Source organism: Trichechus manatus, unplaced genomic scaffold (assembly GCF_000243295.1).
Source record: "Trichechus manatus latirostris isolate Lorelei unplaced genomic scaffold, TriManLat1.0 scaffold00108, whole genome shotgun sequence".
NCBI lineage: Eukaryota > Metazoa > Chordata > Mammalia > Sirenia > Trichechidae > Trichechus > Trichechus manatus.
This window is the reverse complement of record NW_004444044.1, coordinates 4,723,762-4,741,508: the sequence shown is the minus strand read 5'-3', so window position 1 is coordinate 4,741,508 and position 17,747 is coordinate 4,723,762.

The window sequence follows — 17,747 nt, the reverse complement described above, 5'->3', positions numbered from 1 at the left end:
CCAAGTTGCACTGAAGGCATTTGCAAAAAACAAGGTTCCAGGAATTGATGGAATACCTATCGAGATATTTCAACAAATGGATGCAGCACTGGAAGTGCTCACTCGTCTATGCCAAGAAATTTGGAAGACAGCTACCTGGCCAATCAACTGGAAAAGATCCACATTAGTGCCTATTCTAAAGAGAGGTGATCCAACCGAATGCAGAAATTAATGAACAATATCATTAATATCACATGTAGGCAAGATTTTGCTGAAGGTCATTCAAAAGAGGTTGCAGCAGTATATCAACAGGGAACTGCCAAAAACTCAAGCCACATTTAGAAGAGGATGTGGAACCAGGGATATCATTGCTGATGTCAGATGGATCCTGGCTGAAAGCAGAGAATACCAGAAAGATGTTTACCTGTGTTTTATTGACTATGCGATGGTATTTGACTCTGTGGATCATAACAAATTATGAATAATGTTGCAGAGAATGGGAGTTCCGGAACACTTCATTGTACTTATGAGAAATCTGCACATGGATCAAGAGGCAGTTGTTTGAACAGATCAAGGAGATATTACATGGTTTAAGTTAGGAAAAGTGTGCATCAAGGTTGTATCCTTTCACCATACTTATTCAATCTGTATGCTGAGCAAATAATCCTAGAAGCTGTACTGTATGAGGAAAAACTGGGCATCAGGATTGGAGGAAGACTCATTAACAATCTGCGTTATGCAGATGACACAACCGTGCTTGCAGAAAGTGAAGAGAATTTGAAGCACTTTCTGATGAAGATCAAAGACCACAGGCTTTAGTGTGGATTATACCTCAACGTACAGAAAACAAAAATCCTTACAAATGGAGCAATAAGCAACATCAGGATAAACAGAGAAAAGATTGAGGTTGTCAAGGATTTCATTTTACTTGGATCCACAACCAATACCCATGGAAGCAGTAGTCAAGAAATCAAAGGAGCCTCTATCAGACTGAGTCCAGTATAGCTAGATGGTGCCTAGCTACCACTGCTGACTGCTCTGACTGGGATCACAACAGAGGGTTCTGGACAGAGCTGGAGAAGGATGTAGAACAAAATTCTAACACACAAAAAAAGACCAGATTTACTGGCTGGACAGAGACTGGAGAAACCCCAAGAGTATGGCCCCCGGACACCCTTTTAGCTTAGGGGTGAAGTCACTCCCGAGGTTCACCATTCAGCCAAGGATTGGACAACCCCATAAAACATAATGGGACTAGTGAGGCACAGCAGTCCAGGGACAAAGACTAGAAGGCAGGAGGGGACAGGAAAGCTGGTGATAGGGAACCCAAGGTTGAGAAGGGACAGTGTTGACATGTCGTGGGGTTGTTAACAATTGTCATAGGGCAATATGTGTACTAAGTGTTTAATGAGAAACTATTTGTTCTGTAAACCTTCATCTAAAGTTAAAAAAAAAGAATTATCTATGTGAGATCAAGTTGACAACAACAACTGAAAAGGTTTGATGGGAAGCCTAGGGGATAGTGAGTTGAAGATAATGGTGATGGAAGATTTTGGAAAAGGATAGTGAGAATAGCAGCACAACTGGAAGAATGTAATCATTGTCACTGAGTTGTACATGTAGAAACTTTTGAAATAGTGTATTTTTGGCTACGTATATTTTCACCAAAAAAAAAAAAAAGGGTCCTCAACTGTCGAGAAGGGAGACTGTTGATATGTTGTGGGGTTGTTAACCAATGTCATAAAACACTATGTGTACTGAGTGTTTAATGAGAAACTATTGTTCTGTAAACCTTCATCTAAAGTACAATTAAAAAAAGAAATCCAAGGATACGTTGCATAGGGCAAATCTGCTGCAAAAGACCTCTTTAAAGTAATGAAAATTAAAGATGTCACCTTGAGGACTAAGGTGCGCCTGACTCAACCCAGAGTACTTTCAACTGCCTCATATGCATCCGAAAGCTGGACAATGAATAAGGAAAACTGAAGAAGAATTGACGCATTTGAATTGTGGTGTTGGCAAAGAATATTGACTATACCATCAACTGTCAAAAGAAAGAACAAATCTGTCTTGGAAGAAGTACAGCCAGAATGCTCCTTAGAAGCAAGGACGGCGAGACTACTTCTCACATACTTTTGACAGGTTTTCAGGAGGGATCAGTCCCTGGAGAAGGACGTCATGCTTGGTAAAGTAGAGGGTCAGCAAAAAAGAGGAAGACCTTCAACGAGATGGACTGACACAGTGGCTGCAACAATAGGCTCAAGGATAGCAACAGTTGTGAGGAGGGCGCAGGACAGGGCAGTATTTAATCCTGTTGTGCATAGGGTCGCTATGAGTTGGAACTGACTCGACGACACCTGACAACAACAACAACATTTATTCTAACATTTTCCACATTTGCTCCTGGTTCCCTTTGCCACAGCATTTCCTAAAGCTTTCCAGGGTTGGTTGCATTTCTTATCTCAGTCCATACCTGCAAGAACATAAGTTCCAATGTCAATCCACAAGCAGTGAGGCAGGAACTGAGAACTTAAACATTCTAATGTCACCGGTATCTTTCATTCAAAAAATATTTACTGAGTACCTACTAACTACCAGACACTATTCTAGATGCTGAAAACATAGCAGGGAATAAAAAAGATAAAAGCTCTACCTACCTGGAGCTTATGTTCTAGATGGAAGAAGCAGATAAGAAATAAGCAAATAACACACAATATCTCAGGGAGTGATAAGAGTTCTAAAGAAGTAAAACATAGGCAAGGGCATACATGCCATTTTAAGTAGCATAGTCAAGAATGACCTCTTTTGTAGACTGACATTTTAGAAAAGAAATGAATTAAGCATGGGATTGTGCATGGAGAAATGCAATTCCAAGAAGAAGGAATAGCAAATACAAATCCATCGTGGTGGGAATATGTTTTGCTTGGGGAAAGTTCAAGGAGATAAACATGGATGGAGAAAAAGTTAAGACATGGATAGAAATAAACTAGGTTAGAGAGAAATGGAGGTGAAGTTTACTAAACCTCTGTAGTTTAAATCTAGATTTTGGATTGAGATAGAAGCCACTGAAGAAAGACATAATCTGATTTGTACTTTGGAAGGGAGGTAAGAGTGGAAGAAATGATACCTTTATGTTGACCTTATAGAAATCTCCAGACTCTTGAATTCTCTATATCTTTTAATTTCATTGGTTAACTTTTAGTTTCATGTTATTTTCTTCTAATTCATAACTTCATATTTGTGATTCAATATATACTTACAATAACTCAAACAACTTCTCTGAACCCCTGGCTTTTAGTAACTCGACTTCTTAAACTCTCAACCCTGGAAAATCCCTAAATTTGTGTACACTGTTGCTCTATCCAGGAATCTCAAACCTCAAGGGAAAGAAAATGTTTCTTCTATATGTTTTCTAAGTCTTTCCTAATATTTGATCAAATACCTTTCCCTCTCCCTTCAATAAACTGTCAAATACATCAATAATTTGTGGAAGCATCTAACTTATCTCACCTAGTAGTCAATTTCACAAAATCATCTTCCTATTTCATAGAGAAAATTGAGTTCATTTGGCATAACTGCCTTCCCCTTCCCACCCTCACTCTTCTATAAATTGATCTCTGACTCATCAGATTTCTAACTCTCTGTCTCAAGGCTTAAAGTTAGATGATACTCATCTTTTCCAAACATATCTTCTCACTGCTGTTTGGTTTTCATTTCCTCCCTTATTATTAGGGAATTTTTACTTTAATTTTTTATTGCAAATATAGGATTTTTTATTATTATTAAAATGCTTCCTCTATTGAAGATTATGATGGTAAAAATAATAATGATAATACCTACCATTTATATTTGAACAATTTCTAATTGCAGTGTGATTTATATACATTCTCATTTAATCCTTTCTCAACTTTATTATAACATCTTCAAGATGAGAAAATTGTAGCTTAAAGAGATTAAGCAACTCCAGCATCACTGCAACATTTGTTCTTGGTGATTAAGTTTTCCTTTTTAAAATTTCTTCTCCTTGGCTTCCACAATACATAATGTGCCTGGAAATACTCCTCTCTTCTGCTGTTCTTTTCCTTATAGAAGATTTTTATGGGATTCTCTTTTTTTATCACATATTGTGAGACAACATGCCGAGACTCCATGGTACTCAGGGGTGGTCACCAATTTCTAGATAGCCAGGAGGCCATTAGAAAGGGAGGTAACAACTAATACGAATTGTTCCATAAGATCACATGCTTCCGATCAGAGCCAGAACACACTTTAGTACACGGAAATTAACTATTATTGCAATCAATAAGAATCATGCAGCACACCAGCACAAATGTGGATCCATTTCTGAGCATCCCACCAACTCTAGAAGGCTGTCCAGAAGGAGATGGCAACTCTTCCGTATGCACCTCACCAAGTGCTATCCAAAACCTAAATGTGCAGAGACACACCATGAATGAGTGTAACAGAATATATTTATTGTGAGCAATTCATTTGGGGCAGCATCAATCCAAAAGTATCAGAAAGGTGCTCCAAAGAGGGGACAATGGAAGTAGGTTACATGGGTCATTGGGTGACCTTTGGATATAGCACCTCAGCACTTGTTCATCAGGGCTACTTGCATTGATCTCCAAGGTGTCCAAATCTCAAGAATCCAAAGTATTGGGTCCTGCAGGGCAGTCTCCTGAAGGTCATTATCATGTTAATGTCTCAGGAGATAGCATCAAAGCACATGCAAGGTTTCAGGGTAAGCTGCAAAAGCAGTCCTTAAGGACATGTCATATATCAAAGGGCATCTGGAAATTTAATCATCAAGGAATTTTGCTTTAAGGGAGGTTTCTTGTTCCTTACCTTGAATTGACCTCTTTCAGCTTAGTCCAGCAAAGCCTGTTTTGGATTTTGGGGTGTTCACAGTACAATAGATGAGGAACTTAAGAAACAGGGCGTAACTTCTGCTGGTCTCCACCTGGTCAGGTAGCCCTAATTAGGTGAGCTGAAAAATTATGCTAACCATGTTCCACCAAGCATCGTAGCTGAGGAAATTAGGAGAATTGAATTGTGTCCCTCAAAAATATGTGTTAACTTGCCTAGGCCATAATTCCCAGTATTGTGTGGTTGTCCTCCATTTTGTGATCTGATGTAACTATCCTCCATTCTGTCATGTGTTGTAAATCATAACCTCTGCCTGTGGTTATAATACCATTTGTGAATGGACTATATTTGTTATACTTAGGAAGCAGGATCAGGTTATGTTAATGAGGATTAGATTACATTTGTTATGATAATAAGGTAGAATTAGGGTATATCTAGAGTCAATCTCTATTGAGATATAAAAGAGATCAAACAAAAAAAGCTAAGTAGTAGAGATGGGCCAAGCCACATGAAGATTGCCCAGGAACAGAAGCTCAGAAGAGGCAAGGATCTTCCTCCAGGGAAAACAGAGAAAGCCTTCCTCTAGAACCAGCAGTCTCATTTAAGACTTCTAACCTTCTAAACTGTAAGAGAATATATTTCTGTTTGTTAACACCACCCACTTGCAGCATTTTTGTTAAAGCAGTTCTAGATAAACTAAGACAAATTCTCTTAGCCAGCCATTTTTATACTCCAAAGCCCAGATGGCATGATACCTGGGCAAGCATCAGGCTTCCAAAAGTAAGGCAGTGGAGGTCTCATCATGTCCCTGAGGCTTGTTGCCAAGAGGATGAATTAGGTGTTCCTAATTCATTTAATGAATATACCATGGACTGCTAGAAGAACTAACAAATCTGTTTTGGAAGAAGTACAGCCAGAATGCTCCTTAGAAGGGAGGATGATGAGACGTCATCTCATGTACTTTGGACATGCTATTAAGAGGGATTAGTCTCTGAAGAAAGACATCATGCTTGGTAAAGTGTAGGATCAGTGAAAAAGAGGATGACCCTCAATGAGACGGTCTGACTCGGTGGATGATACAATTGGCTCAAACAGAGCAACGACTGTGAGATTGGTGCAGGACCAAGCAGTGTTTTGTTCTGTGGTACATAGGGTCCCTATGAATCAGAGTCAAATTGATGGCACCTAATAACATCGACAGGGAACTGCCAGTAAGTCAAGTCTGAATCAGAAGAGGAAGTGGAACCAAGAATATCATTGCTGATGTGAGATGGATCCTGGCTGAAAACAGAATACCAGAAAGATGTTTACCTGTGTTTTATTGACTATGCAAAGTCATTCAACTGTGTGGATCATAACAAATTATGGATAACATTGGGAAGAATTGTGCTCATGAGAAACCCACACATAGATCAAGAGGCAGTTGTTCGGACAGAACAAGGGGATACTATGTGGTTTAAAGTGAAGAAAGGTGTGTGTAAGGGTTGTATCCTTTTTTCACTATACTTATTCAATCTGTCTGCTGAGCAAATAATCCAAGAAGCTGGACTATACGAAGAAGAATGGGGCATCTGGACCGGAGCAAGACTCATTAACAACCTGATAACACAGATGAGACAACCTTGCTTGATGGAAATGAAGAGGGCTTGAAGCACTTTCTGATGAAGGTCAAAGACCACAACCTTCAGTATGGATTACACTTCAACATAAAGAAAAACAAAAATCCTCACAACTGGACCAATAAGCAACATCATGATAAACGGAGAAAAGATTGAAGTTGTCAAGGAATTCATTTTACTTGGATTCACAATCAACACCCATGGAAGCAGCAGTCAAGAAATCAAAGGACACATTGCATTGGGCAGATTTGCTGCAAAAGACCTCTTTAAAGTGTTAAAAAAAAAAAAAAATGTCACCTTGAAGACTAAAGTGTGCCTGATCCAATCCATGGTACTTTCAATTGCCTCATATGCATGAGAAAGCTGGACAATGAATAAGGAAGATCGAAGAAGAATTGATGCCTTTGAATTACGGTGTTGGAGAAGAATATTGAATATACCATGCACTGCCAAAAGAAAGAACAAATCTGTCTTGGAAGAAGTACAGACGGAATGCTCCTTAGAAGCAAGGATGGCAAGACTATGTCTCCCATACTTTGGACATATTATCAGGAAGGATCAGTCCCAGGAGAAGGACACCATGCTTCCTCAAGTAGAGGGTCAGTGAAAAAGAGGAAGACCCTTAACAAGATGGATTGACACAGAGGCTGCAACAATGGGCTGAAGCATAACAACCATCATGAGGATAGCACAGGACCCGGCAGTGTTTCGTTCTTTTGTACATAGCATCACTATGAATCATAACCGACTGGATGGCACCCAGCAACAAGGACAGCAACATTTATTTACATATGTTTAATGTGGCCTGGCTATTTTAGAAAGACAAAAGATGCCTTAATTGCTCAGGCTATTTTCAGAAACCAGAGACAAATAGCCAGACTTACTTCTTTGTGCCACACATATTATACTCATGTTATTTGGGGATTCTTCCCTCAGTCTACTTCTCTTCTGACTCTACACATTTTTCCTATATGATATCTTCTACATTCAGAGTTTTGATTACAATCAATAAGCTGATGATTCCCAAATCATTAGTTCTAGTCTGGACCTTCTCCCAAATTTAGACTCCCATATTCAATCACTTCTTGGACTTACCTACCTGACATCACCTCTAAACTTGTCTGTTTCCCAAATTATAAAGTATGTGCTTTGAGAGAAGGGACAGGATTTTGTCACTTGGTATTCCCAGTGTTTAGGAGATTTGTCAGTTGATTTTTTCCTTTTAGTAGTTAAAACAGGAATATATCACAAGATATTTCTTTAGTTAAATAAATAGGTATTATGGAGGTTTGCATTGGACTGTAGACCATGTTTTCATCCTGGGAAAAATAAAAGAGTAGGAGGAGAAGAAGAAGGAAAAGTCAGCATAAGTATCACTGTAAGTATCAGTTCATGGGTTGCATCCTTATGCTATCAACTTGATGCCTCATCTGTGATTTAGCAATAGCATTTTGTTAATGTTTTCCTTATAAGTAGAAGACCATAGTATATTCAAAGTGTGTGTTGTCCAATTTTAGAGAATAAAATAACTGTTTTACTTAAGTATAAATGTCATGACATGTTCTGGTTCATTAGTCTTCTAAAATGGCCTACTGTTACTGGAGTATGAGATGGTAAATGACACAAGGTCACTCCTGTGTTCATAGTTGTTTTCACTTTCATACATAATCCCTGCACTTCCTATCTTATTGAATCAGAAAATAATAGGTGGAATAATGCCTACATTTTGGCACTCCAAATGTGAAAGAGCACTCTAAACCATAACTAAAATGGTTAGCACAGGTTTGCGTCAGACTCTGTTTTGTCCTAGCCCCCCGCTTCTGCTTTTTAGAGTACGCGACCCATGACCACACTTTTGACCAAGATAACTTGGTCAAAGAAGGAAGGCAAAGAAGGAAGGCAAAACCTCTTTGACATTCCCAGAATGACTAAAGCAGGGTTTATTTTTTTCAAAAAATAAAACTTATTTCAACAGTTTCTGAAGCCTATATATATATTTTTTCTGTTGATAATACACTAGAGATTGGATTTGCTTCGCATTTGAGTAGATGTATGTACAATGCTTAGAAATCAAATGACAAAAAACAATAAGAACAATTTAAATTGAATTTGACGTGAATTTTTTACTTGCCTGTCTTAGAAGAAGTACAGCCAGAATGCTCCTTAGAAGTGAGGACAGCAAGACTTCCTCTCAAGTATTTTGGACATGTTATCAAGAGGGACAAGTCCCTGGAGAAAGACATCATGCTTGCAAAAATAGAGGGTCACAGAAAGAGAGGAAGACTCTCAGTGAGATGGACTGCCACAGTGGCTATAATGACGGGCTCACGTATAGCAACGATTGTGAGGTTGGGGCGGAACTATGTAGTGTTTTGTTCTGTTGTACGTAGGGTCACTATTAGTTGGAACAACTTCGATGGTCACCTAACAACAGTAATAAAACATTCAAATTATTTTATACATTACTCAGAATAATCATAATTTCAAATGGGGCTGTTCAAATATAGTGTAGAAAATTCACCTAATAAATATTTCCTTAAAACCCCTGACACAAAATTAAACTTTAAATTGTATTTTGGCATCAAGTCTATAGACAATGCATTTATAGGTCTATCATGAGGCTTTTCAAACTTTAGAGTACACATAGAATCACATGTAGATATTGTTAAAATGCAGATTCCTGTTGTACTGCCAAGATTCTAATTCAGCAGTCTGGAAGGAGGGCCTGTGATTATGCATTCCTAACAAGCTCTCAGGTGATACTAATTCTGATGGTTCCATAGACTACACTTTCAGTAGCTATGAATTAGGCTACGTAACTTATCCAAACTTTCCAAAATGATTTTCTGCTATTCAGTTTTGACTATAATGAATTATACAGTCTGTAGCAAAGAGGTGATTTTTTATATATACACACATTTGCCTAAGTACTTAGTGAATCTAATTTGTCCTTCCTTCGATCGTAATCATGTTAACACATAGTTTTCAGTGAAGAATGAGTCCCTAAAGACTCAAAGGAAGTAAATTAAACTTCCAAATGAATGCACCAGTTACTATGTGAGTTAATAACCGAACTCTAAAACCAAAACCTTCCAACCCACTGCTCTCAAGTCGATTCTGACTCATAGGGACCCAATAGAACAGAGTAGCACTGTCCCACAGGAAGTCCAAGTCTGTAAACTTCACAGAAGCAGACTGCCACATCTTTTTTCAAAGGAGCAGCTGGTGGGTTCCAAACTGCTGACCTTTTGTTTAGCAACACAGCTCATTAACCACTACACCACCAGGGCTCCTTTCCTGAGCTTTTAGGGTCGTTTAACTTTAAATATGAGATTTATTTTACTGTACAATACCCAAAGGATTACTGATTTTGGCAAATGTTTGCATCTACTTGATACCTTAAAATTATCTAAAGTCCATGGAATAAGATTATACTGAAATTAAATTATAATTTTTTGAAATAAATGACTTCAATTTTATTATGTCAGTTATTACCACTTATTAGAAGAAAAGTGAAGTTTGGTAATATGGTAGGTATGTTTTTTGGACATGTGTTTGTGTAAATAGAGGCGATGAAGTTGTACAAAAACATTTTTACCATTTCAATTCATTTCTACACTTGGTTTACTCTAACATGCTTTTTCCTTTGCCCTATTCACAGGCGCCTAGACTAACACCGGCATTGACATTTGATGGGTCCTTTTGTTTCCTGGTCAATTTGCTTTCACAGTCTGCTATTGTAAAATCACCTTGGTAAGTTTCTTCTTAGCATCCCAAGGGACAGATTTTGAGGATTAATTTTAGTTCCTGTAGTAGGATCTCATAAGTGACATGGGTTAGAAAAACAAATGAAGGATTCCAGTGCATTTAAATACATCAGCCCTCTAGAGAAGCACATCATCTCTTAGGGGCTTGTGTACTGTTGAGCATCTTGGGTAAAAGGTAATGTATTTATGTACAATCTAATATGATGTTTTCTTCTAATCTTTTGCTTGCTAGAATGAATTGAAATCCTTTTACGAAAATGCATACTATTTACTGATAATTTTCCATCCATATTTTTAAAGAAATGTTGACCTTATGTCAGGATCTGAAGGTGAGTTCAGGATCTCAATGTCTCTGAGTTGACATCTGCCATTATGGTACAAAGTAAACGATGTGGAAAATGGAGAGGATATGCTTTATCTTTTCTGTATCCTTGACTAAATATCTGATGTCCACTTTGTTAATAATTACTTTTACTCTTAACTTAAAGTTTAAATTTTATACAAAAATAATCTTTTGGGTAGCTTAAGCTGTCTTTTTGCAAACGTATGTATTGTTTCAAAGGTTTAAGTAACTTTTCTCAAAGTTACTTTATTCTCATCACCAAATTATTCTCCATCAACTTTTCATTGTTCTTTTCACCATTCAAAACAGCTTTTGTTATTTTGCATAATTAACAGTGCAGTGGCATAGTGGTTAAGAGCTCAGGCTGCTAACCAAAAGGTCAGCAGTTTGAATCCACCAGGCGCTCCTTGGAAACCCTATGGGGCAGTTCTACTCTGCCCTATAGGGTCTCTATGAGTCAGAATCGACTCGACAGCAACAGATTTTTGTTTTAACAGTTATACTTCTCTGTTTTACTAACTTAGACTTTACTGATTTTTATTTGTGATTTTATCCAAAGGGAAAATATAACCCCCCTTTTTTAATTGTGTTTTTTAGGAAATAATTGCTCAAAACTCTAATATATATATATAATCACTTTCTATAAAGTGTCCCTTGATGCTTGTCAAGAAAACTTCAGGCATAAAAAACACCAATACTTTATTTTTAATACAAGTTCCAAACATACACAACGCTAAAAGTTGTATCCTTTTTTGTATCTTAAAATGACTGAAATTTTGGTTTAACTACTACATGAGAGAAAAATTTCATCAAGAAATACATAATTATCGTAAATTGTCTAATATGACCATCCTCAGCTTAAATCAAAGAGGTAAGATCAGCAGATAAGAAACAGGGAGCATAACATTTGTCATGATCTCTGCTTCATGTATTGAAAGCTTAGAAGTATTTAGGAGAAGATTAGTTTTCTATCATTAGACAAAGATGTTACTGCAATTTTCTATCATAACTGACAGGTAAAAAAATAAAATAAAAAACCTTTATTCATTAAAGATTTACAGTTTATAATTCACAGGTAAAAATATCACATATCTGTGAGTTCTTCCACAGTAATATTTTCCAGTCAAAGTATTTTTATTCAGATATTTGCAATTCTGAATAGGAGCCCTGGTGGTGCGGTGGTTAAGAGCTCAGCTGCTAACCTAAATATCGGCAGTTGGAATCCACCAACCTCATCCTGGAAACCCAATTCTGTTCTGTCCTATAGGGTCGCTATGAATCGGAATGGACTTGATGGCAATGGGTTTGGTCTTTTTTTTTTTTTTAATTCAGAAATAAATAATCTGTTTTGCTTGTCTTTCAACAGTAATAGAACTGTATTCAAAGAGTTATATAAAGATAACCCAGAGTTCCAGATTTGGTTAAATGTGTTGAATAAAAATAGTCGGAAATTTAAATCGTTTTTACCATTTTGATCTCTCAAAGGAAATATTTTCCCTGTGAGTTGGTTTTCAATTTGATTGTTCTCTGCCCAGTATCATTAATGTTCTCATGCCAGGGTTATACTATCTACACAGTGCTCAGGTCAGAAACCTGGCTCATTTCGACTCATTCTATTATAAAACCAGGCTCTACTGCCTGTCATTCTACTTTCTGAACATCTCTTTGCACTGTGCCTAAATTATCATCTTAATTAACATCGTTACTCAAGGCCTCATATAATCTCACAACAATCTATGAAGTTGCCCTGTCTCAGTTTCTTTTCCCCCTTACTTACTGAACTATTTGCACTTCTGACATTCTACTCTCGCTCTCATTTTTATTGCTGTTCAAGTTCCAGACATGTTCCCTTTCCCCTCTCCCTTCCCTCTTTACTCTACTTGATACTCTTATTTTCCTGGTCTGTTTAAGATGCTTTTTGTGTGTTTTCATAGCATGTTAGTATTTCCGTTTCAGAACACTCATTTTTCTACTAATTAATGTCTCCTACTAGTATTTACCAGCACCCTGGTGGCACAGTGGTTAAGTGTTATGGCTGCTAACCAAAAGGTCAACAGCTCGAATCCACCAGCTGCTGGGTGGAAACCCTATGGGACAATTTTGCTCTGTCCTATAGGGTTGCTCAGTGTCAGTGGGTTTGTTTTCTTTTTTACTAGTCTGTAAATTCCATGATGCCAGGATGTGTTTCAACTGTCTTTGTCTGTCTAGTATGTTTCATAAAGTTTTGGAGCACAGTTTGATCAACAAATGTTTGATGAATGACCCAAAAAATGAATGTATTACTGATTTCTCACATGTGCTTTCACAGGACTCAGCAAAATATGAAGTTCTTTATCTTTGCCTTTATCTTGGCCATCATGGCAGCCATGACTGTAAGTACACCAGGAAACTTTAAAGAATATGTTCTCAGAAATTATCCAAAGAGCCTTGCTGATTTCCTGTGTCCTGGCCTATGTTTGCGTTGACTTGAACAAAGCTTTTTAAATGTTAATGTTTTGTATGGATATTTTCCTTAAATTAACAACTTAGAATAAATCTTCAGTACGCACACATGCACACACATAGCCACACACACAGACTTCAAATGTAATTATCTTATTGTAAAAATACATTTTAAAAAGACCTCCATAAAGATATGGAAATGCAAGTCTAATAAAACATCCTTAAATATAAAAAGCTCCAGATCTACCTAAAGCCAGGATTTCCTGGATAGTTTTGTCATTTATTACTCCTTTTTTCTAGGTAAAGCACTTGACATTTTTGAAACTTGTTTTTTCTTCTTCTTTTGCTAAAATTAATGCTTCTTTCTACACTGGTATCTTCTGTGTCTAAATTATTGGGAAATTCATCATGCAATAATAATAATACTTCAACTAATCCACTAAATTCTAATGAATGTTTAAAACATCAAATCTGCTAGGAAACACAGTTTATCATATTATGTTGTTATAAAAGGATAGACATGGAAAAAATAAAACTTTAAGAAGAAAAGCAGAAAGCTGAGTTATATCAGCACAACAAAAGCGTAAGTAGCTTTTGAGCTACTTAAAACATTATCCATATACAAAATTTTGTTTTCGACCAAATCCAAAGTTTAACTTTTCAGTTTTCACTCTCCTATTCACAGCAATAGAGTTTCCCTCTCTTTCATACACAAAAGAAATATCTACCATAGTGAATTGACATTTAAATATAGCAAATTATTTATAGCAAAAGCCTACTCTTCACTCACTTTAAAGATGTCATTGTACAAAAATAACGAGTTTAGAGTATCAACTTCCATCCATTATATTTAATCACAATTTTGACAGTTCAGTTTATTTTTACATTCAATGTTGAGTTATATATGAAGATGTTAACTATATTGTTCTTTTCTCCTTTTAAGGTAGCTGATTCATCTGAAGAGGTAAGACACTTTCATTCAATGGAAAATTTAATAATCAACAATGTATTGTATTTTTAAACAATCGTTCTTTATTTTAGCAGAGACGTCTTTATAGAAGACTCCGTGTAAGTATTTGCCTGATAATATTGTATTGTTCAAACCTACTTCCTTTTCTGAGTATTTATTCTATAAAAAGAATCAATACTTATCTTTGAAATGTATTTATATCATGAATGCCCAAAGTACACATTGATTTCATATATTTATGGTACACTAGAAAAAGATTCAAGAGTGTTGTGTACCTGTAACATTTCGATGGAAACTCAAATACCACCTTGAGGAAGCCAATTTCTGAATTTCACTATCTTTGTCTGGTAAATGAACACTTTGACTAAAATATAGTTGAAATTCTGACTTCATTAAGTACAGTATATATCTAACGGAGCTGATAACATAAGTGATGTGGTTTCTACCTTCTGACTTAGGGGGGTGATGAGGTCAGTAGGTTAAACTGAGCATGGTAAATAAGATGGAAATTTGCATTTATTTCACGTTTTTTCTTAATGATGTGTATCTTTGACATCTCATTATTTTGGCATGTTATATCAGTGCAGTAGGGTCTGAAAGATTCTTCTTAATGATATAGTAAATAAATGAACTAAAATGGCATAAAATAAAAAGAGAACAAAAGATAAAGATATTTGGAATAACAGGTATAAATATTAAGTAATGTAGAAATTTTAAGAGAGTAAAATCATTATAAATCAAGAGTGAGGTAAAGCAGTCAGAATCTCTGTCTTTCTCTCTCTCACACACACATACACACATACACACACACACACATGCAATATCTCTCTCCACCTAAGTTGATAATAATAAATTAGTCCTTCCTGGAATATTCAAAGATGGGCAAGGTTGTAGCTTGGCGGTAATATTATAAAGAAGATTTAAGTATCATTTGAGTGTTTGGATGTAACCAGCAGTCTCAGATGTACTACAAAGCAACAACATTGTCAATAAATGCTAAAAAGGTAAATATAATTTTAGCTTCTTTTAAATATTTTATGATTTTAGCTTCCTTTAAACATTTGACTATAAAAAATTAAAAGCTAGCTGAAAGTTTGAATAAATAATTATGTAGATAATATGAAAGCTTCTACTGACTTTAACAACCTACGTTTTTAATGGAAATGGATTGTGAAATAATTGCAATGCCATTGTCTCTATTCTCTGCAATTTTCTCTTTCTTTTTGGGTATACAGGGAGAATATCTTCCATATCTGCCTTATCCACAATATCCACCATGTTCAATATATTCACCATATAATCCCTATCATTACCCAATTCCGAATGCTAACAATATTCCTCAGTAACCACAGGACATGATTACACAGGTAAGCCAAGTTTAGTGACATTATTGTTGTCCATAAATATTAATAATGACATATAGTGAGAAGAACAAAAATAAAGGTAAACATCAAACCAAAACCAGTCCCACATTAAGAAATTTATCCTGGTGTACCTCTCCTGAAATGTACTTATTTGTGTGAACGCTTCCAAAAGAAAATTTCTATCCCGCTGTGGTTGAGTCTGGCTACAGTAGAGAGAAACACCAGTGTTTTTGTATCCTGGACCTGAAAACTGATAGTTTCATAACTTTGAACTATTCTTAATCCCCTCTAAACCTCAATTTTCTCATTGACAATATAGGTATTATAATAATACTGAACTACATTTGAGGATTGGGGAAACAGTTAAAAGACATATTACATATAAAGCCCTTGATCAGAAATGTGTATAATTTTGACAGCAGTCTGTCTCATCTATAAATCTGTCCCTGGATGTTGTTTAAAACTTTTCCACCTAAAATACAATCCTTGGAACAACTGCACCAGCTCAGAATGTGCATTTTAATGAGATGCCTATATAATTCATAATCACAATTAAAGTTGAGAAGCCCTGCCCTAAGAAAGTTTAATCGGAAATTAGGAGTGGGATCACTGACCTAATATGATACCAAAAAGAAGATAGAAAATATTATCAGTTTATTTTTTAAACATTCTATTTTATCCATTCACACACAACATAAAGGCTTCCAAATTCTCTGAAAGACGAACAATTTTGCTATAAAATAAAGCAATATTTTTTGGGGATAAAAGAAGACTGTCCTACCTTCAAAGGTGAAATTTTTCCAAAGGATTTCAATTATTTTTAAATGCACTTGTAGAGTTTATGAAAATTGAATTCTCTGTTGCCATTAATGACAGGGTGAAGAGTCTGAACATGATTCCCTAGGCACTGGGTAATAACTGAAGATATTTGATTGAGGAAGGATGTATTAAAATATTATTTCGGGAAGATCAATATGAATGAAGCATGTAGGCTATATTTAAGGCGAAGAACTAAAGTAGGTTGGTGATAGAAAGACTTAAGAGAAACATAAAAAAGAACCTCTAAGAAAGAACAATGAGCAGATCTAATGATGGATTGAATGACAGATCAAGCCAGGGAGGAAAAATAAATTAAAGGAAATCTGTCAAGATTGGCTTATCAGATAACAGTGCTAAGCAAATATGCCTTCCCGAAAATAGTCAACTCTTATATGCCTATTTCTTTGTTTGTTTATTTGCTTTTCTCTCCTGTCCCTCCAAGGAATTCTGTTTTATGAGTATGTTTTGTTCTGTTTAAGTAAGATAATTAAAGAACATAATTAAGTTATGTTAATTTTGAAAAAGGAAAAACATTCAAATTGAAAAGCCATGTGGACTAAAATGCAGAACTGAACTACTAAACCTTGTATGAGAAGTGACAAGCAGAAAAAGAAAAAAAAAAAAGATTTGATAGAAATTCATTCAATAAATATTTAAGTGCCAGAAGTACAAGAAAAACAATAGTAGTTCGCTATGTAATTAGTTCAGCTATAAGATTTGAAGAAACAGAATAAAGAAGTAGACAGGAGTAGAAAGAAAAGATTGGAAGAATTGTAAAGAAATTTTGATTGTTGTGTTATTATTTTAGGAAAAAAAGACCCAACTGAAATATGTATGTATTCAGTCATTAGATATTTCTTGATCTCATATTGTGAGCATTGCAGGGTGATAGCCATTGAGGATATAAATACCATTAAGTCAAAGCCTCTGCATTCAAGAGTTTATTGTCTATTTTTAGAGACAAGTGTGAAAACAGGCAATCATCAGATAGAATATCATTTGATAAAGAAGTTATGCGACTGGATGAGTTATATAGGTATGTTACACAAACAGGTGTATGTCAGGACGAATGAGAGAGAGGGCAGACAGATAATAAAGACGTTGGGAAACAGTCAAAATGATTACGAGAGATGGGAGCTTGAACTAAGAAAATAGTAATGATAGATATAGTAGCCATGTACTCTAATGTTGCTTCTGATTATATAGCTGCTTTAGAATAATTTTGATAGAGTTTTTTTTTATATGAATGGTTTCAATCATTATGACATTATTTTTAGGGAAGGATATTTTTCACAAAGGAATATGTCATCTGACAAGATATAACTCAAAATCAAGAAAGCATAAGGGTATTAGCAATGACTTAATGTATAATTGAAATTTAATAAAAATATTTTCTTTCTATCCACAGACTTGGCAAGAAGTCCTATTTGCTCTTTACTCATGATGATTTTTCCTACTGTAAGACCTGTTTGCCCATCTAGCAACATTTTATTAAGCCTCATACAATACACATGATGTCCTTTAAAAAGCAAATTTTATAAAATAATCCAAAGTATTATGGTATTATTTGCATTA